Below are 22,472 nucleotides of genomic sequence, written 5' to 3'. Positions count from 1 at the left end.
AACTAAGAGTTGAGGAGGGGGACAAAATAACCTTGAAATAAGCCAAAATTTCACACCAAGTAGAGGTTTAAATGAGCAAATGACTCACACATATTTGTTAAAATGAAAAATTCTTGCAGCATGGAAAATGTGTTCAGATCGATATAAGGAAAAAAATCATAAATGATGGAAGTGATATGTGAAAATTGGGACACTGGCACCTTTGGTGTATTTGTGAACTAGTCACACTTCTCTTGAGAACAGTTTGAATCTATGCCCAAACAGGTAACAAACTGTCCAGCCTTTGAACCAGCAGTACTAACATTAGTTTTGCATCCCAAAGAGATCATAGAAAAGAGAAAACGATTTATTTATTGAAATATTTTTATTGTGGTAGCTCTTTTAACAAAGAATTTGCAATTGAGAGGATGTTTATCTGGACAACTTTTTTTTTTGCAAGGTAATGGGATCAAGTGGCTTGCCCAAAGCCAAACAACCAGGTAATTATTAAGTGTCTGAGGCTGGATTTGAACTTAGGTACTCCTGATTCCAAGGCCGGTGCTCTATCTACTGCACCACCTAGCCACCCCAAGAGATGATGTCTATCAATCAGGGATGGTGAAACAAGTTGTAGTATATGATTATTATGAAACATTATTGTGCTATGAAAAAGAAAAAATTGTGTAATTATTTTATAAACTGAAGCAAATTGAAGTGAACAAGAAGAGCAATGTATACAGTAATAGCATTTCACACTGTTATTCTGTTGCTGTTACTGTCTTCCAAGGCTGCATTCTTAGCTCCATTTCTCTTTGGAATACATTATTCAGTTCTGTCCTATATTTTCTAGTGGATGTGCAATGGTCTTCTATTATTCAATTGTTCTTTCCTCTGTAATTGAAGGTCTTTCTCATGAAGAGTTTCATAATTCATTGTTTCTGAATTACATTCTTAAATTTTATCACTATGACATTTACAAAGATTTTTCCCAAGGAGATTTGTGATTTCTTCAAATTGGAGTTTGATTTTCTGTGTTTAAAAGTTCTAGTTATTTAGCTTCTATTATTTCTTTCATGATAGTGGCAAGGTTTTTATGTCTTTTCATGTTCTTCAGGGAGGGCTATGCAACTTAGGTTGTCTCTACATTTCCTGTCTTCAACAAGAGCATATCCTCTTTGCGTAGTGACTATTTTTTATTTTAATATTATCCTTTTAGATTTTTCTTCTTTTAGATCATACTTTATTTCTGTCCATTTGCATTAATATTCTTCTATTTTTTCTTCTTTCTCTTTTTTGTTTAATTTTTTTTTTGATGAGGTCTGACAATGCAAATTATATTTGTTCTTTCTATTTTCCTTACTATTCTCAGGAGCACATAATGTACTTCAATTTCTCAAATTCCACAAATGAGTAACAAAGAGGGATGGTATAGATGGAAAGTATAGACAGGGATTCTCTGATGTTAAAAGTAATGTAAGTCTCAGTGAAAAACAGAAGATGAAAGGAATGGGAAAAGAAAAGTTTCAGAATTTAAGTAATTTTTTTGTCTAAGAGGCATTCCAATGGGCAGTTTAAAAGGGGTAGGTAAATCTGTTGTAAAAAAATTCGGATATGGTATATTTGGAATAATGAATTGGGGAGTTGGATTTGAATGATGATGAGGGGGCAGTTAGGTGGTGCAGTGGCTAGAGCACTGCTCTTAGAATCAGGAGAACTCTAGAGTGCTTCAGACTTACTAGAATGGGGCAGGCAGGACCAAGAAGTTTGACATGGAATAATTGGAATGTTACTCTTTTTCCTCACCATAGTAACTGCGGAATTAAATTTCATCTCATTTAAGGGAAGGTTTTAATTACAGAGGACACATGTGAGATGGCATAGTAAGGTACTATCCTCTCCAGTTTAGTAATTTCTTATGTTCTTAGAATCCCCTACAAGTTCAAACATAGTAGTCTTTGAGACAGTAAACTTCATTTTAAAGGAAAATACATGAGTGGTAACATTTGTTTGGCAAGGAAATGAAAGATATACTTTCCATCAAGGTATAACCTTTCTTTCAAGTTTTAGGTATGGTTTTCCAACAGTGGATGAAAAGCCACCAATGAGTTTCTATATAAATTTCTATGTAAAAACTTCCATTTGGAATTTTCCACAGAGTTGAAGGTTTGTTCAGAATATACCAAATATCCAATCAGTCAACAAATCACATGCTTACTTTGGCCAGGCACTACTAGTAGAGATAAGAGTGAAAGATCCTGTAAGTAGGCTCGAGAAATTAATACATTTGTTTTGACAAGGACATATCACAGTCTGCCTATAGAAGTTTTAGTTATAATGGATTTCATAAAGCAAAAGTGGAAAAATCTCAGATGGTTAGGGAAAAATGGTTGTCTATATGTTCATTTGTGTATATATGCACGTATTGAAGCAAAGTGAAAACTGTCATTGTTTAAGGTAGTGAACATAAATACTGGTTGTCATTTTTCAGGAAGTTAGATAAATGGAACATATTAGCACTGGCACAGTACTTAAAACTAAAGAATCTTTTATTAATTTTGCCATACTTTAAAATTAAAGGTAGGGGCGGCTGGGTTGCGTAGTGGATAAAGCACCGGCCCTGGAGTCAGGAGTACCTGGGTTCAAATCCGGTCTCAGACACTTAATAATTACCTAGCTGTGTGGCCTTGGGCAAGCCACTTAACCCCGTTTGCCTTGCAAAAACCTAAAAAAAAAAAAGACCAAAAAAAATTAAAGGTAAATCTCATTCATTATTATAGTGCAATAATGTAATATAAATTAGTTCATATAACTGAGTTTAAAGCTATACTGCACATACCTGTGTGACCTATGTTTTATTGATTTATTAATTTATATAGACATAATCTAGGATTTGACCAAGGTGATTTCAACTTTTGGACTGTTGGACTGTTGTAATAGCTATCAGTCAAATGTGAGAGGAACAAGCACTTTCCTGAACAAGTGTCCTTTAGTAATTATTCCTTTTTTTACCCTCATATATTCAAGAAGAATGTTGAACTAGAATCTAGTTTGCATTGTGGGATGAAACTTGTGCTGGAGAACAGAAAATGTTGACCTTAAATCCAATCTCATGCACTTTCTAGCTCTTTGAACCTAGGTAAATTAGTAATATCTCTCATTTTTCAGATTTCTCATCTGTAAAATAAGGATAATATTGCCTGCCTCTCAGATTTGGAATGAAGATAAAATGAAAAAAATATTTGTAATACCCTTAGCAAACCTTAAAGTACTATTTAAATGCTAACTACTTTATATCAATAATCTTTGATAAAATGTTTTATGCACATATGCACATTTATATCTATAAGTGTTTGTGTATATATGTATGCATATGTACATGACACAGATACTGTCTAGGGACTCCATGTTAAAAGTTACCTTCCTTAATTTTTCTAAAGAAGAAGGAAACTGGATACTCTCTTGCTAGCTCAATTCCCTCCACCTGATAGTGGTTGTATACCAGAAAGGAAAAAAAAAGAGAGAATCATATTAACACAAAAAATAATAACAGTCATATTTATAAGAGCAATCAGTGAAATAGATTTTGGGGAATTTATATAGAAGACCAGAGGCTCTTAGCTCAGAGTTTGTGATTGTTTAAAAAAACTGATGTTGATTTCAATTATAAATAGTTTATTTTGTATTTTATTTGGTACATCTAAAACATATTTATGAAAGAGAATTCATTGGCTTCACTAGACTACTACATAAAAAAGATAATAACCCGTGGTTTTAATATAAAAGAGTAAATAAGTTATACAACTAAAGAGAAAAGTAAAATTTTAGCTCAACTAAGGAGATAATGATATCACAAAGAAAGTCTCTTTGTAGAAATTTCTGGAATGAGTGTATATACAACACTAGAAATCAAAGAATGAGTTAAAAGGTCATAATTTTCCATGTCTCTGACTATGGGGTTTTCTGCTAACCATTGAAAAAAAAGATTTAATTTATTTTGAGTTTTACAATTTTCCCCCAATCTTATTTCCCCCCCACCCCCACAGAAGGGAAATTGCCAGTATTTACATTGTGTCTATGGTTTACATTGATGGAAACTCAATGTGATTAGAGAGAAATATCCTTGGGGAAGAAACATGAAGTAAAAGAGATAGAAGATCAGATAATAAGATATCAGGGCTTTTTTTTCTAAATTAAAGGTAATAGTGCTTGGTCTTTGTTCAAAATCCACAGACCTTTCTCTGGATAAAGATGGTATTGTCCATTGCAGGCAGTCTCAAATTGTCCCTGATTGTTTCACTGATGGAATGAGAGTCCAACACAAGGTTGGTCAACACCTCCATGTTGCTGTTAGGGTGTACAGTGTTTTTCTGGTTCTGCTGATCTCACTCAATGTCAGTGCATGCAAATCTCTCTAGGCTTCACTGAATCCCCATGCCTCCTGGTTTCTCATAGAACAATAGTGTTCCATGACATACATATGCCACTGTTTGCTGAGCCATTTCCCAATTGAAGGACATTTACTTGATTTCCAATTCTTTACCACCACAAACGATTTGCTCGGAATATTTTTGCACAACTGATGTTTTTACCCTTTTTCATCATCACTTCAGGGTATTGCTGGATCAAAGGGTATGCACATTCCTGCATTCCTGTTGCCCTTTGGGCATAGTTCCAAATTGCTCTCCAGAAAGTTTGAATGAGTTCACAGTCTCACCAATAATTTAATAGTGTCCCAGAATTGCCACAACCCCTCCAACAATAATCATTATCCTTTCTGGTCATATCACCCAGTCTGAGAGCTTTGAGGTGCTACTTCAGAGAAGGTTTAATTTACAATTCTCTAGTAAGAAAAGATTTAGAGCAATTTTTCATATGACTATAGACTGCTTTGATCTCCTCATTGGTAAATTGCCTTTGCATGTCCTTTGACCATTTGTCAATTGGGGAATGGCTTTTTTTTAATTGACTGAGTTCTCTGCATATTTTAGAAATGAGTCCTTTGTCAGAAACATGAGTTGCAAAGATTGTTTCCCAGTTTACTACATTTCTTTTGATCTTGGTCACAGTGGTTTTATCTGTGCAAAAGCTTTTTAATTTAATGTTTTCAAAATCATCTAGTTTGTTTTTAGTGATGATCTCCATCTCTTCCTTAATCATAAACTGCTTCCCTTTCCATAGATCTGACAGGTAAACTAGTCTTTGTTCTTCTACTTTGCTTATAATGTTTTCTCAACTAAATCCCATATCCTTTTGCACCTTATCTTAGTATAGGGCTTCTTTCTTATTTACTTTATGATTTGATTAATCTAATTCTGAGAGAGGAAGGTTGAGGTCTCCCACTACTACAGTGTTTCTGTCTATGTCTTCCTGTAGTTCTTTCAGCATCTCTTCTAAGAATTTGAATGCTATCCAAATTGGTGCATACATATTCAGTATTGAAATCACTTTATTGTCTATGGTACATTTTAAGGAGGATATAGTTTCCTTCCTTATCTCTTTTAAAGTTCTCTGTTTTTACAGCTGCTTTGTCTGAGATAAGGATTGCTATCCCTGCTTTTTTCACTTCAACTGAAGTAAAATATATTTTGCTCCAACCTTTTACCTTTACTTTCTCTCTCTCTCTCTCTCTCTCTCTCTCTCTCTCTCTCTCTCTCTCTCTGTATATATATATATATATATATATATATATATATATATATCTGCTTCAAATGAGTTTCTTGTAAGCAGCATATTGTAGGATTCTGATTTTTAATCCACACTGCTATTCGCTTATGTTTTAAGGGAGAGTTCATCCCATTCACATTGAAAGTTATAATTACTAACCTTTTATTGACCTCCACGCTATCTTCCTTCAGTTTGTATTTTTCTCACTTATTTCCCTTTATCTGTAATATGAAGTATTTTATTTCTGAATAACACCCCCTTCAATGCATTTGCCCTCCTACATCCACCCCTCCCCTTTCTTTCCCCTTTCCCTTTTTCTCTTTTGCATTCACTTCCATCTGTTAGTTCCCTTTTCCCTCTCCCTGTCTCCATCCCTCCTCTCCTTTTCCCCTTTTCCCCTTTTAGTACTTGAAAGGTAAGCTATTTTTTAAGTTAACTGAGTATGTGTGTAAGCTAACTTTAAGCCAAGTCTGATGAGAGAAAGATTCAGATGTTTCTCATCTCCTCCCTTCTTCCCATCTATTACCATAAGTCTTTTGTACCTCTTAATATAACAATATTTACCCCATTCAATCCCCTCCTTCCTCCCATTTCCTTCATGTCCCCTCCTTTTTGTAAAGAGGAAGTGTTTTTAAATCATTCTATCTGAGTCATAGAATATTCTGAGTATTCATCACTTCTAAGTGTATTCTCTCTAATAGAGTTACAATTCTTGAGAATTATTAGAGTCTTTCTCCCAAGTAGGGTTATAGCCAGTTTCATCCCATTGAATAGCAATCTCATGGATATGTCCTGATTGTCCATCACTTCTGGCTAGGTATATTCTCTCTGTTAGAGTTACATTTCTCAAGAGTTATGAGAATCTTTTTCCCATGCTGGGATATAACCAGTTTCATCTTATTTGATAGCAGATATTTTATTTTCTTTACTGCCCCCTTTTTTAACCTTTTCATATGTCTTTTGAACCTCCTGTTTGATGTCCAAATTTTTTATTTAGCTCTGGCCTTGTCATCAGAAATTTTTGCAATTCATCCATTTCACTAAATGTCCATCTTTTCCCCTGAAAAAAAAAAGGCCTAGCTTTTCGGGATAGTGGATTCTTGGCTGCATTCCAACTTCACTTGTTCTTCAGAATATCTCATTCCAGATGCTTTGATCCCTTAATGTTGATCCAGTCAGGTCCTTCACAATCCTTAATGTGGCTTCTTGGTATTTAAATTGGCAGCTTGCAGGATTTTCTCTTTTATCTGATAGTTCTGGAATTTGGCCACAACATTCCTTGGTGTTTTCATTTCAGGATCTCTTTCTGGAGAGGATTCGTGTATTCTTTCAATATCTATTTTGCCCTCTGGCTCCATGCCATCAGGGCAATTTTCCATCTTGTAATGTTAAGTCCAGGCTTTTTTTACTCTCCAATGTTTTCAGGAAGAACAATAATTCTCATGCTGTCCCTCCTCTATCTGTTCTTGTGGTCCATGGTTTTGCTCTGGAGGGATTTTACATTTTCTTCTATATTTTTCTATTTTTTTTAATTTTGTTTAACATGTTCTTGCTAATAAACTCATTAGTTTCTGAAAGACTCCATTTTTTTTAGAGAAGAATTTTCTTCATTTACCTTTTGCCCTCTCCCTTGTCCTGAAGAGAGTGATTGAAGATGTTAAATACATTTGTCTTCAATCACTGGTAGGCTATATCCTGGGATGAAGTCATTACTCTCTTTATTGTCAGCTGAGCTGGTTCTGCTCCTTGGCCTTAGTCTGAGGCAGAAGGTTTGTAATTGTGTTTGATCTGGGAAGAGGTTTCAGCTGAAATGCAGGCTTAGACGGGAGTTTCTCCAAACCAGAGCCCAGGGATGGTGTCTGCAGCTCTCCTGCACTGGAACTCTCGCTCCAGCCCTGTTGGCAAGCTCCCAAGGGTCAGTGCCAACACCAATGCCTCTGCTCCCTAGTTGACCCAAGGCACCCTGATCAACCAGGCTCTAGCCCCACTGATGATCAAACAGGTCTAGTTCTCAGGCCCTCAGGCTCCCAGCCTCCAGCCTCACTGCTAATCAGGCTGATCTAAGGCTAATCCAAGCACCCAGGATCTCACTGGTCTGTGCTCCCAGCAGACTCCACCCTCTGCACCTAGCCTCACCCGTGACTGAGGAAGACAAATCCTGAGGTATATACATGTTCTTCTGACTTTTCTTTCTCAGTTTTGTTGATCAGATTTCTGTTAAGAGGTTTCTTTCAAAGCATATATGGGGAAATATCAGATGATTTTAGAACTGTGCCTGTCTTCTCTCTACCATCGGCCAGAAGCTCAAGAAGTAGGATCTTGAAAAAAATTCTCATGTCAGCCTTTACTGCTAGGCTTTTTCATATCCCTCTAAATTATTTCCAGGACTCATCAGTTTTGTTACCTTCATAGACATCAAAATCAGAGACATTGGTTCAGAGTTCTTTCAGTCAGTCAACAACCCTTTTCTGCTTTGTATATGCTGATGAAGAACTTCAGAATTTTCCTTCTAAGAATTATCCCACATACCCCTGTGGTAGAAATTTGTTTATGGTAGTGTTTTGCCTAATACAGACCAGTCATCTATTTTTGTTTGATCACAGGTTTACAGCACTGACACCTCTGATTTAAGGGTTTATCAAATTCTTTTCTGGGCTCCTCATTCATCTTTGGTGTCTTTCTATTTGATACTCATCTCTACCTGTGGTTGAGAGTAACCGATGAAACTCTAACCCATTTGTAATTTAGCAATATGCTTAATCCAAATAGGCACTCTATCCCCCACAAACCCTGTGGTATGGGCAGATGAGAACAGAATGCTCTTAGGGTGGAGATCCAGAGATTATACCCCTATCACCTAACACAAAAAGAGTGGGGGATGGTTCATTGGAGGTGACAGGGATTATTATAATGTGAACTCAGAATAAGAAAATGGCAAAATGACTGCATGTGAAGACTCAAAGGGGAATAAGAATTGGTCTCAACCTAGAGCCTGTAACCTGAAAAATAAAATAAAATAAGTTTAGAGAATATCTTCAATAAAATGTTTAGAGCCAAGAAATAGTTACCTTCCTTTCACCTTTTTAGTGTCCTTCCATTCTTAAGATTCATTAAGATTATATGAACAAATTATCTTATGATGAAAAGGGGCTGTAACTTTCATTGGTGGAGAGATCCCTTATCCTTATACTCACATAAGAAAATTTGGTAATGCATCTTATTTTATACATTTAAAACTTATCAGAGGGTGGCTAGGTGGCATAGTAGATAAAGCACCAGCCCTGGAGTCAGGAGTACCTGGATTCAAATCTGGTCTCCGACACTTAATAATTACCTAGCTGTGTGGCCTTGGGCAAGCCACTTAACCCCGTTTGCCTTACAAAAACCTAAAATAAAACTTATCAGAAAAGAATCAGAGACCCAAGGAATATTATATCTATCACTTTCTAAGTTGAGCTGAACACCAGGTAAATTTGTTGATTGTCATTTTTTTCAATCAAATTCTATCAGTAGAAAGAAGAAATTGGATTAACCATTTGTGATTGATTGAATGTTTGGCATGTAACTGTGATAGCAAAAACCAAAATAGGAATTAAAGTGATTGGTTGAACAATAGCACTTAGAGAAAAAGCATAAGAAAACTATTTCAAAAGGATGCTTGTGTCTCAAGAAAACAACATAACTAACACGCTTTTCCCTCTAGAGTTATAGCATACTTCTTAATAAAATGTTTTTCACACAAGTTAAAGATTGTGTTCTTTAGTCTGTTACTAAATCCTACTCCAGAATATCTATAGTATTATTATTATTTGACTCAGATTTCACTTCTCCAACTTCCATGGCAAATTCACTTCTTTTAATTCTTTGGGGTGTAATTAAATTTCTTAATTTAGTTGTTTTTTTTTTTCTTATTTTCAGCATTATTCAGCACAGCTCATGACATATTAGTTTCGGGATGCTTCTAATAACACCCTAAGGACAAATAAATATCAAAATCTGAACAGATTTATCACACTCATTAAAAGGCTTAATTGTTGACCTGTCCCCTTGTCCATTAAGGTTAATTTCATACAGATTTTGCAATCAAAACAATCATAAAAACCAAAGACAGGTGATGATATTGCAGACAGTTAATAATAAAAAAAACTCAAGATATCAGTATTAGAGAATATGACATTTGTTGTGCTATCATCCATGTAACTCAATTTCAATGGAAATATTTTTCTTGACCTGGATACCATTTTTCTATATTTAATTTGTGTGTCTGCTTATCCACAAAGTTATTTTATTTTTCTTTATAAAATATCATACACTTCCTCTCAAAAGTATACACTTCCAGTAAAAAAAGGAAGTATAATAAACTTCCTATTCCTATGATATATTGAAATGTGGGTAGTACTCAAACTTTTCATAGACCATACTAGTTGGGAATACTTTCTTACAGAACATATTAAGATGGATAGACTTTGCAGCCTCTACTTGTTATTTTAGGTGAGTTTTATTACCAAAATTTTGACTGAAGTAATGATTTATTTTTTTGTTTTTTTCTGTTATATAAATCAGAACATCAATAAACTGAAACAATAGGGGATATAATGTACATTAAAGGGATTAACTATGCATACTCAAACTATTGAATGCATAATAATTTCTTGAATTCTTGAAGATTTTCAATATACTGTAGTGTGATTACTAATAACTCTAAAATATTTCCCCCAAAAGAGTTTTAATTAATAATTTTATATTCTTCAAGACTTAGAAGGAAAGCCATGACTTTTAATTTGCTGTATGGACATGTGGGAGGAAAAAAAGGAAAAAGCTTACCAAAAAATGTGAAGGAACAGTAGTTTCATTATTATTTTGGTCTTTTCCCCTACAAATGACAATAATTGGACCATTGCAAATATACCAAAAATAACTCATGGAGACATGCTGTACAAAACATATGGTCTTTATAAAAGAGTTTTCAGTTGCCTTGATGAACTCATTACTAGATCCAGATGAGTTACTTCTTTAAATATGAAAAAAATAGCTAATGTAATTGTTTTGTTAAGCAAGATAAGGAGGAAATATTATTCTTAACCCGAAGTCAGCACAATCAGATTTAAAATCTTTCCTCTGAATTTACCAGCTGTATATCCTAATTAAGTCAATTAAGCACTAACTTTCATCATCTGTAAAATGATAAAAATGCATATCTCCTAAATGTGTTGCAAATATCAGATGAGATAGTATTTGAGAAAAATGTTCTACAAAGGTTAAGCACTATGCAGATATTATTTCTTATAAGTGTTAGTCATTATTTTCAGAATATCATTGTTAATTTTTTAATGATTATCAGTTACAGGAAATATTTTAGAAGACTGAAGAAAAGCAAATGTTACTTCTATTTCAACAAGTAGAAGAGATTGTGACCCACAAATTTTAGTTCAGTAGGTTCCATCCATAAGTTTATCAAGGGTTTTGATATAGGAGCTTTCACTTTATTGTTTTCTGAGTGTTTTTTGAGCTTCCTTGTCACCATAGTAACTGTCTGTTGTTTGCTAATTTTTCTATCCTTTGACCTGATGTTAATGCTTTATTAAAGGAGGACTATGCTTTGAGGGTACAATGTGCATTGTTCCAAGCTCCTGGGCTTTTGTGTAGCTGTTTTCAAGTCTGGAGACCTTTAAGGTTTCAATTCTGTCAATATAGTATGATCTTAGCTAAGGTATTTATTAGCCTTCTGACTTTCACTACTCATGAGGTGGATCCCTGCTTCCCTGTGATTGCAAGTTCTATAGTGCTTGTGCTCCTTCTCAACCTGAGATTGCCACTCAGGATTGTGACTGAGATCTGTGTTTGGGCAAGGTAACAGAGTCTTATTTCACTGACAGTAAAGATAACCTTATAATTTCCTTTGGACACATTGTTTGATCCTGCTACTCTCTGTAGGTTGAGAGTTCTATGCCTGATTCAATGATTCCCAAGGTCTATTTCTAGTTTGTTGGAGCCAGGACTGTGCTGGCAGAACCTGTGATGGATTGGTTTGTCTCTCACCCTGGTGCTACATAGTTTTCCTGCTGATTCTCTAAGTTGTCTTTGGCATCTCTGAGAGATCTGGAAACTACCACTGCATCCACTGATTCAATCTTCCAAAGTCCTGATTTGCTGGGCCCCCATCCACACTGGCTGGCCTAGGTTGGACTATGATCCCTTCTCATGCTGGTGCAATGGACCTTCTTGCTGACCTACAAAGTTGTCTTGGGCTAGAAGATTATTTCAGTCCATCTTCTTTGGGGCATTTTGTTGCTCTAGAACTTGTTGAGAATCATCATATAAAGGTATTTGGAGAGGTTTGGGTGAAAGACACTGCCTTTACTCAACCACCAAAAATATCTTAAATATCTTAAACAATTATTGTAGGAAAAAGTTCAGCAATGTGATCTCTCTCTTGCCATGATTGAGGATCTGTTACTGAATTGGTTGTATAGCCAAAGTTAAACAGTACCTCTATATCTACCTGAATGGAGTTAACCAATGCATAATGATCTATTTTGGGGCTCATGCTATTTGATGTTATTACCATTTAAACTGGTAATGGAATGAATGTTATACCTATCAAATTTGTAGGTGATACAAAGGTGTGAAGGATAGCTAATTCAAAAGAATATTTGTAAGGTTATATAGAGCAAAATTATTTGTTTTTGTATTTTGAATCTTAATAGCTGTCCTTAAAAAGGAGCTTAAGGTAATCAATAACTCACTAATAAATAATGTTGATTTATTTATTGTTCAATTCAATCATTGGGATGCATTTAATAAAATGCATTTTTAAACAGTAAAAAGTTTAAAACATTTCATGCTTCAAGCTCTGTTTCAAATTTACAAGATAGGGAGTTTTGCTGGTAGTATGTTTAAATGTTTAAAAATATAATGCTTAACAAAACAACAAAAACATGAAGGAAAGAAGAAAAAGGACAGAAGGAAGGAAGAAAGGAAGGAAGGAAAGGGAGGGAGGGAGGGAGGAAGAGAGAGAGAGAGAGAGAGAGAGAGAGAGAGAGAGAGAGAGAGAAAGGGTAAATAAGGCAAAATTAGAACAGAGGGATAAATAGTCAGTAGTACTAATTTTGAAAAATAATTTGAAGTGAGCAGCTAAGTGGTCCAGTGGATAGAGTACCAGCCCTGAAATCAGGAGGACTTTAATTAAAATCCAGCCTCATACACTTATAATTACCTAGCTGTGTGACCTTGGGCAAGTCATTTAACTCCATTGCCTTATTGATATATACATACATCAAAACATACATACATACATACACATACACATATATTTATAAGGGTGCAGCTATCCCCCAGTGACTATGTCCTGGAGTCAGGAGAACCTGAGTTAAAATTTGGCCTCAGACACTTAAAATTACCTTGTGTGACCTTGGGAATATCACTTATCCCCATTGCCTTAAATAAATAAAAATTTAAAAAATAACTTGAAAGAAATGACTAGGACAAGTGTTGCCCACAATAGCTCTGGTGTGGGTCTGGACGTGAATTTCCAAGAGTCTGGTGGGGTAGACAAGCACATCCAAACACAAAAGTTTGGGAAGTGAAAATCTACCAACTTCATTTTTGGAAACTCAGACTTTTTATAGCAAAAACTTATCTCATGAATGACCAGTTAAAGGAGACCCAGTTTTACAATTTACTGGGTAAATTTACAATATTTGTTCTTAGAAATATGCATATTCTCTATCAAAGAAACCTTTACAACCACCCCCCAGAGCCACAGATTATCCTAGGTCAGGGTTCACTGGTGAGACAATGGATCCATACAATGGGCAATAATCCATGCATATCTTTGATGAACAAGATCACCAGAGATATGTGAATATCACTCCCTGGGGCTGGCCTTCTACAGACAAGAACTGCATTTCTTAAACATAAAGATTTAAGGGGCAGCTAGGTGGTGAAGTGGATAGAGCACTGGCCCTGAAGTCAGGAGTACCTGAATTCAAATCCCACCTCAGACACTTAATAATTACCTAGCTGTGTGGCCTTGGGCAAGCCACTTAACCCCATTGCCTTGCAAAAAAAAAAAAAAACATAAAGATTTAAGACTTAAATAGAGTTAAATTTATAAAAACAAGCTTAATTAATTAATTCCTTAATGAATTATCAAAAGATATGAAAAGTTTTTAGGTGAAATAAATTATTCATAATCATATAATAAAACATGATCTAAATTAGTATTGAGTGCAGAAATGTAAAATCATTCTGTGGTACTATCTTATCTATTAGACTGATTAGTAGGACAGAAAAAGAAAATGACAAATGTTGGAGGGGATACTGAAAAAAAAAGATACAGTAATGTATTGTTGGCCAAGTTATTAAGTGATTCAACCATTCTGAAGAGCAATTTGGAACTACACTATAAAGGCTATAAAACCATACATTCTACAAACTCTGTATCCCCATAAAAATGTAAAAAAAGGAAAAGGACCTATATATGCAAAAATATCGATAAGAGCTCTTTTCTGCTGACAAAGAATTGAAAACGGAGGGAAGGCTCATCAACTGGCGAATGACTAAACAAAATGTAATACGTGATTATTATGGAATACTATTCTGCTAGAAGAAATGATGAAAATGATGCTCTCATAAAAGCCTGGGAAGTATTATATGAACTGATGCAAAATGAAATTTACTATGTCACACAGTTACAGCAATATTACAAGATGAACAGCTCTGAATAACTTAGCTACTCTCAGCAATACAAAGATCCAAGACAACACTAAAGAGTTAATGATAAAAACTGCTATCCATTCCCAGAGAAAGAATCGATGGTATCTGAATGCAGATTAAAGCATCATATTTTTATAACTTTGTTTCTCAAGGGGTTTTTTCTTCTTTGTTTATTTTTCTTTCACATTATGATTATTATGGGAATGTTTTGCATGACTAACATTTATAGCTTTTAGCAAATTATTTCCTTTTTCGGGGGGGGGGCAGGGGTGGTATGAAGGGAGGAAGGGAGATAATTTGTAACTCAATGTTTAAAATGTTTAAAATAAATATTAATAACTGTTTCCAAATGTTACACATGTTACTAGGAAAAACAAATACAAAATCAAAAGGCAAAAAAGATTTACTTTCTAGAAGTAAGTGATAATCCTACTACCTCCAACCTTCATCATATTATTTAGATTAATATTCAACCTTTTAGCTTTTCTGGAACACACACACACAAACACACACACACACACATTGTCAAAGATCACATATAGAATTTAAATTTTATTTGTACCAACTATGTAACTTTCATTACCAATGAGTATATTATCAATATGTTATAATGTAGTGAAGTATGACCTTTGGGTACACTTCATATAGAATATTGTGTTCAGTTCACTTCTGGAAGAGTATTGATGATCTGTATATTACTTACAAGAGCAAAAAAATGTCATAAAGGAAGTTAGCTTGATATCATACAAGATTAATTGGAGTAAATGAAAAAAAGATAAAATTGTTTGTGAAGTAGATAACTCTTCCATTTTTATAAAGATACTTTATGCATCTTTCCATTTGGTCTCATAGTGCAGAATCATGATCAATGACTGGAAGTTTCAAAGAAATCAATTTATGCTTCAGTATAAAATAAAAAAAACTGAGATTTGAAATTGACTTGAAAGGCTAGCTAATAATCACAGCTGTCATTTGTAAAACTAGATTAATACTAGAACCTAACTCATAGAGTTATTGTGAAGATGTAATAAGTTAACTATTTAAAGACAAGTAAAGAACTTTGCAAACCTTAAGGATGTTAATATTGATTAGTGCTATTATTCACATGCCTTATCTTTGAGATATTCAAGTGTTTTCTATTATTGTATTCTTTTTTAAATTAAAGATTTTGTTTATTTTGTGTTTTACAATTTTCCCCCAATCTCACTTCCATCTGTCCAGCCCCCTACAGAAAGCAATATTTCAGTTTTTGCATCATTTCCATGTTGTACTTTGATCCAAATTGAGTGTGATGAGAGAGAAATCATATTCTTAAAGAAGAAACATGAAGTATAAGTGATAACAAGATCAGACAATAAGCAGCTTTTTCTAAATTAAAGGGAATAGTCCTTGAACTTTGTTCAAACTCCATGGCTCTTTGTCTGGATACAGATGGTATTCTACATTGCAGACAGCCCCAAATTCTACCTGATTATTGTACTGATGAAATAAGCATGTCTGTCAAAGGTTAATCATCATTCCCATATTGCTGTTAGGGTGTACAGTGTTTTTCTGGTTCTGCTCATCTCACTAAGTATTGCATTTTTTTAAGAGGGCCTATGGTAAAATAGAAAATGGGGTGTATGATGTTAAATATTAGAATAATATCAATTTGACAAAGAACCAATCACAACCAATCTTTTAACCAGTTCTGAATCCACGTAATTATACTATTGTTAATGCATATCTCTTCTACTTTCCTAAAAGTATAAGATATTTTATCAAGCTCATTAGAAATTCAACTGTAATTAGTGGGAAATTGAAGAAAATTCATTTTAATCAATAAGTTTTATTAAAAGGAATATTGTATTGATATATACTAAATATGCAATTAGAAATAATTTAATCTCAGGCTCAATTTCTTCTTCTTTGCAATAGGATAGATAATATTAGTTTTATCTAAACTATAATATGGTTTTTAAGAATCATCTGTAAGCTTTAGAAGACTGAATAAATAGGAGATAATAACACGTATTAAAGTTCTACCATTTCCAAATGAATGTCTATTTTCTTTAGAGACAAAATTTAAAAAGCAAGTCAACCTAACAGTTCTGAATATTAAGATGTACAAATCATTCTTTAGGCAAAAAAATTAACAGTTACTTTTCTCAAGTGATCATTGTTTGTTGAACTAAAGATAACAGTTATTATTAGGCCTATGGGAGATCTGAAATATAAGAGAATTGAGAATTTGTTACACTATGCAATTTAGGAGCTCTTCTTGCCTTATCCTAAAGCAAAAAAAAAGCAAAACTCTCTCAAAAATATTATTGTACTTACAAGAATTTTACAAAAAGTTTATATTACAAAAAAGACTAGATAAGAAGTCTTTAATATTGATGTCATAAAGTAACATCTATCCTGGAAGTAATTAAATTAAGATCATAATAAATTATTCAAAAATAGATCTGATTTAATCTCACAAACTCACCATGCTGATCTAGGAAGAGATACCAAACATTTCACTTGTGACCTGTTAAACTTCAATACAGTCAAACTAGATTAAAATGTAATAACTAAATGTTAAACAAGATAAATGAAAATGCAATACAGTATAAATAATGTTAATTTTTGGTTATCTCAGTCAAAATATGGCTAGTAAGAGTCTGTATTGTCAATACTCTAGTTTACTACCACTAAACTAAAAGAACATCTTGTGATTATCTCATATTTTATCAAAGATGTCCCTAAGATTGAAAAAATTCAAAGTTTTCTTTCATTGATTAGAGTGTGATAGGCTATAATAAGGAGAAAGAAGCAAAGAGCTTCCCATCATCATTAGGGCAAATATTTAGATTAGAAATTCCATCCACTGAAAATCACAAAGGAGAAGCTAGCATGAAACAAATCCAAAGGAATGTAATGACTATAATTTCTTTATTATCAGAAATTCTTTAAATTCTTCCTCAGAGATCAGAAAATGATCCTGTAGGTCCTCTGATTTTTATAAATATATATATATATAAATATATATATATATATATATATATATATATATATGTATTGTATTTCTTGACAAAATTTAACTACACATAAAAGAATTTATTTTCTTCCCTGCCCTATAGGGAAGAGAGGGAAGAAAATAACTTCTTTTATGTGGAGTTAAATTTTGTCAAGGAATCTTTTAAATTAGAGGTTTTTAACTATCTCTCTCTCTCTCTCTCTCTCTCTCTCTCTCTCTCTGTGTGTGTGTGTGTGTGTGTGTGTGTGTGTGTGTGTGTGTGTGTGTGTCTTGAAGCCTTCTCAGAATAATCTTTTAATTTTTATTTATTTAAGGCAAAGGTGTTAAGAGTGACTTACCCAAGGTCATACAGCTAGGCAATTATTATTGTCTGAGGCCGGATTTGTACTCAGATCCTCCTGACTCCAGAACTGGTGCTCTATCCACTGTGCACCTAACTGCCCCCTAGAATAATCATTTAAAACATATAGGGTGGCAAGGTGGATAGGTCAGGAGGATGGGATTTTGAATCCAATCTCAGACTCTTGCCACTTACTACTTATGTGACCTTGGGCAAGTCACAACCCTGATTGCCCTTTATCCCGTGCTGTCTCCTGGTGTCCTGATTCATATCTGCCAACTGGACCCAGATGCCTCTGGAGGAGCAACTGAGACTGGTGATTTAGCATGCATTCTCTTACTCAAATTCAATTCATGTGCTTGTCATACAGTCACTTCCATGATGTCATATTTTTCTTAATAAATGAAGGACAAACATCAAAATTAATAGAATAAAATAGAAACATGAAGGAAATCAATTATGCTGAAATAAACCATTAATATGTTATAAGCACATCATATATCCTTTCTAATATAAGTGTCCTTATGTTTTCATCCAATAGCTTCCTGCTGATTATAAATATTCTGATGTATTGTGAATGAATCTGGTGTGAACAAATACCTATTTATTCACTAGCTAGGTGGCATGGAGGAAAGAGCTCTGGGCCTCTACTGAAGAAGACCTTAGTTAAAATAGAATATCAAACACTGATTCTGTGAATAGATATCAACACCAACCTCCCAGCTTTGTTGAGGATCAAATAAGATATTTGTAAAACACAATGTATAATGTATATCATAGCCTTCTCTGCCACTTCAATAATCTAAATAATCAATTAAGCTTATTTAATATCTTAATTAAGCTTAATTAAGGCACCATTCCTTTTATTTCTTCTAGGATTAAGAAACTTTTCTGGGTACCAAAGAGACAGACAAATATGAGACATCCCATACTTTTACAAATGTATAATCTCATAGGAACAAAAAGGAAAGAATTCCAAAAGAATGAGAGGCAAATACAAAAGTAGAGTGGTCAGGGAAGTTTCAGACTAAGAGAAAGAGCCATCACTTTGAATCTGATGGTCAGAAGATCAGGAAAGGTTGCATACAGGCATATTGATTCAATAATACACTCTTCATAGAGTATCCAAGAACAATAGATATCAATAGCCAGTGATTTAATAAATAATTATCTTAGTAGCTAAAAATGTAGAACCAATCAAGAACCTATATAACGGGATCAATTGAAAGTGGAACCAGCTAGGCAACAAGCATAACTAGTTATCTAGCACAAGCAGTATGTATTATTTAGTATAGCTGTAGGCTAGAATTTTGAACTGGAGTGACATTCAGAAGTACATTTCAGGAAGATTACTTAGAGAATGACATGACTAGAAGTGAGAAGATTAGTTAGGAAATTACTACAAATGTTCAGGATAAAAGAAACTCATAAAATAATTAATTGTGTTCAGATCAGCTTGCTTTTCCCAGGCTGAAGGGACTTGAGTGGCCATCATGTTGTCTTCACCTACTTCTTTCATTTGACAGGATGCTCTGTGTCTCATTACTTAGCACCTACCTAGTCATGCTTTTGTCCTTATCAAGAAGAAACCTGTATCCTCAGCTAGACTGTGGAACTGTTTCAGAAAAGTAGACAATGAGGTTTTTACTGGAGTCCTATGAGAGCATTAGGTGGGAGTAAGATTAAATGAGGCAGGTAAGGACCAAGTCCCAGACTTTGTGGTCAACAAGGAAAAGGTTAATAAAAGGATTTAATATTCTCACCCTAAATAAGTCCTTTTTATAATAGAATTGATATATGTGTTCATTAATATCAAACACTAATTTCTAAATTAAATATTCCTGGATAGATTAGGGTCTTTGGTCAGATCTTGAATAGTTCTAAAACTTCATCAGCCCTGAAACTATATTTGTTTTCAAAGGTTTCTTCAGACAAAGAATTTCTTTGTACAATCTAGGACTCTTGAATTTCTTTTAATCAAGCTCTTTTTGTTTTTTTCCCTCCACCCTGGCATCTCCGTCTTTATCTGTCTTTCTGTGTCTGTTGGTGCATTTGTTTCTGTCTTTCTCTGTGTCTAGAATTTCCCTGTCTCTCTTTCCTTCAAGTCAACACACAACTTCATCTCTGTCTTTGTTATCTGTCTGTCTCTTTAGACAACATTCCACTATATTTTGCATCCTGAGCATTGATTTGGTTTTGAATTATCCTCTAAGAGTCTAAGAGAAGGGAAAAGCACATTCAACAAGAGGTCATTTTTCCTGATGAATTTTCCATTATGTCTTCTTAAGATGGTCTCTGAGGACCTTTGAGACAATATAATGTGAAGTAACTGGACAAAATTCTAAAGTATTAAACTTTTTCATTCGTTTCTCAACTATTGTACTTAATATTTATTCTTGTTAGATATTCATATTTAAAATTCTTAGCTGAAAGCTCATTATATGGTGAGTGAATTTCATTATATTTCCTTGTTTCTGATTAAAAATCTTTCCACCCATGAATATATTCTGAATAAGCTTAACTGCAATAGAACAAGCTATTGTATATGAAATTATAATTATACATTGATTCTCCAATGAAATTTAAAATGTGAAGAGATGAGGTATTGAATAAAGTGGATTCCTTATTATGCAATATGCTCCTTTGAAGGGACACTTTGAAAGTAACTGCTAGGTTTTCTCATAATAATCTGAAGAAAGAACTGAGTGCTTTCTCAAGGGACATAGTTTATTTATTCATTTGCATAACCATTACCTGTGTTCTACAGGATTAAAAGGAGAAAGTATTTGAAAAAATCATGTAATCTAATTACTTTACATGAGACATTCTTGTTTTGAGGCATCATTTACAATTTGTGGCAAAAGGACTGAGGAGAATTTATATCATCTACTTGAATCACAACTCTATCACAGAATTTACCTGGACATCATCCAGTTGACCATTAATGAATAACAGCCAAGAGCTTTTACTTTGTTCTCCCTATTAGGTCTGATATGTAAAAAGCATATCTGGAAAATTTATTAGTTTAATCATTCTTTGCTATCTACTTTTCTCTCTTTAGTCTTCTTCCCTCCATCCCTCCCTTCCCTCCTTTTTTCATTCCTATCTTCTTCCTTTATCTCTTTCCTTTCTTTTCCCTTAATTTCTTCTCTCACTCCTTTCATTCCTTCAATTCTTTCTTTCTTTTCTTTTTACCTCTAAGTTTTATACATTTTCATTCCTTCTGATGATCCTTGGTACATTTGTAGGTACTTTATGAATGGTTATTGAATCAGATGGAAGTAAAATCAACAGTGATTACAATATAAATGGGGAAAATTAATTTCTTTTTTAAGGTATTGAAACAGTTTCTGAATTATTTACACCTTGTCAAGACTTGCATATGCAAATATTTCACACATATACAAATATAAAATACAAACATTTACAAGGAATAAAAACTATCATTTAACTAGCACTTTAAAGTTTGTAAACTATTTAACTTGAAAACACCACAAGTTAAGACTTAAATGGAAGGAGAGTTGGCACATATTGTTTTTTTGTTTGAAGATGATTGTTCACTCAATTCAGCCTCAGGCTGGGATTCAAGAAAAATTAATTGAGTCTGTCATTTGTGCTAATTTTGACCTGAGAAGAAAACAGAAATTCTTTATCAACTAGCACTATATCATCTATATTTGGAGTCAATGGCAAATGTAGCAATTTGTATTATTTTAAATGCAGCAAAATGAAACATTTGTATTATGCAATGTGTAGTAATATCTAGTATAAACAGTAAATGAATAAATTTTGAATGCTGAGAATAAATTTATTTACCTTGACAACATACATTCCAAAGATGCTGTAAGAGATGATGAGATTGATGTTTACATTTCCAGAGTTTGATTGAAGAGATTTTTGGATTACATACCAACTGAAAGGTCTACAGAGTCATTGTGCTGATTTCACTGCTGTGTTTTTGGAAAACCTGATAGGCTGTCTATCATGCCAGAACATTTAACTGCTTCTATTTGAATTTTCTTAGAAAGGTTCAGAAGATTTCCTGGCAGATAAAACTACTAGGTACCAGACATTGAGATCTTCTCAACTGCCAAGCATTCAAATTCTACTGCAGAGATTACAACTCTCATCACCTGACCACTGAATGCACATTTGTATAAAAGATTATTTTATGAAGAAGTCATATAAACAGGCATATAGAGGTAAGAATAAGAGATTCATGGACCATATGAAATATTTTGTATCAATTGTGAGACATGGGACATGCTTGCACAGGATTGCTCAGAATGGCATGCCCTCATTAAAGAAAGCATTGTGGTCCATGAGCAAAGAAGAATCACAGTGTTATTGTTGTTGTTACTGTGGTTGCTGTTGTTTATGTTGAATTGTTTTAGTTGTGTTTGACTTTCCATGACTGAGATTTTCTTGGTAAAGATATGCTAGTAGTTTTTCATTTCTTTCTCCAATTCATTTGATAAATGAGCACCATGGCAAATAGCTGATTGACTTGTCTAGTCTTATAGCTGGTAAGTGTCCGAGACCTGACTTGAACTTATGAGAATGACTTTCTGACTTCAGGTTTGGTACTCTTCCTCTGGGGCCACTTAACTATTCTATAAAATTGCAGTAGCACAAACAAAATGTCAGATGTACAAAACTAGAGATATTTCTATTCCAAATGTTCAAACAGATTATTTGTGCTCAACCTATACCAGAATCTTTCTAACTCATTGTAGATTGACAACATAACAACTGAAGGCACAGTGCCTT

The sequence above is a fragment of the Macrotis lagotis genome, chromosome 6 (assembly GCF_037893015.1).
Source record: "Macrotis lagotis isolate mMagLag1 chromosome 6, bilby.v1.9.chrom.fasta, whole genome shotgun sequence".
In the NCBI taxonomy this organism is placed as follows: Eukaryota; Metazoa; Chordata; class Mammalia; order Peramelemorphia; family Peramelidae; genus Macrotis; species Macrotis lagotis.
The sequence above is the reverse complement of the archived record's forward strand: the minus strand, read 5'-3'. Positions refer to the sequence as shown.